This window comes from Merops nubicus, unplaced genomic scaffold, assembly GCF_000691845.1.
Source record: "Merops nubicus isolate BGI_N331 unplaced genomic scaffold, ASM69184v1 scaffold15292, whole genome shotgun sequence".
Taxonomy (NCBI): domain Eukaryota; kingdom Metazoa; phylum Chordata; class Aves; order Coraciiformes; family Meropidae; genus Merops; species Merops nubicus.
The window spans coordinates 7,231-7,694 of record NW_008594431.1 but is presented as its reverse complement, the minus strand read 5'-3'; the positions used below and the strand labels follow the sequence as shown (position 1 = coordinate 7,694).

The 464-nt window shown below is 64.0% G+C and overlaps 1 protein-coding gene across 1 annotated transcript in view; it reads right to left on the bottom strand.

The window, feature by feature from the left end:
* LOC103768630 (A disintegrin and metalloproteinase with thrombospondin motifs 10-like) overlaps nt 1–464 on the bottom strand; it is a gene marked incomplete at both ends in the record, with an annotated part of 13,832 nt that overhangs the window by 6,586 nt on the left and 6,782 nt on the right. The gene's annotated exons all lie outside the window — the stretch shown is intronic.

Genomic DNA, 464 nt, shown 5'->3' with positions numbered 1-464 from the left:
GGAGGGTGGCGGGGAGCCCTGGGGAGCCCTCCAGCTCCATCCTGTTGCCACAGCATGTGGGCTAGTGAGGGGGCCACCAGCACTGCTGTGGCTACCGTGGTGCAATCCCCCTTTTGTTCCACAGCCCTACAGAGACCAAATGATCCCAGAGACACAGGAAGTCCTGTCTGCCTGCCTGCTGGGGGACATCCGCCTCTCCCACAGCCCCTGCTTCTAATGAAACTTTTACAGCCTTCCAGATCCCATTTCAAGGGAAATATCAACTGCCCGGGGCTACGTGGGCTGTGACTGCAGAGACACGTGAGCACAGGCCAGCGTGGCACTGGAGAGCAGACCCCAACCAAGAGGTGGACATCCTCCTGTTCCCACCCCGGCCGCCCGGGCAGAGGGATGCCCGTGTCTGTGCGGGCAGGGGATGGGCAAAACCCCCCCCCCCCCAGGGGCCCGCCCCCTCCCTCACGCCC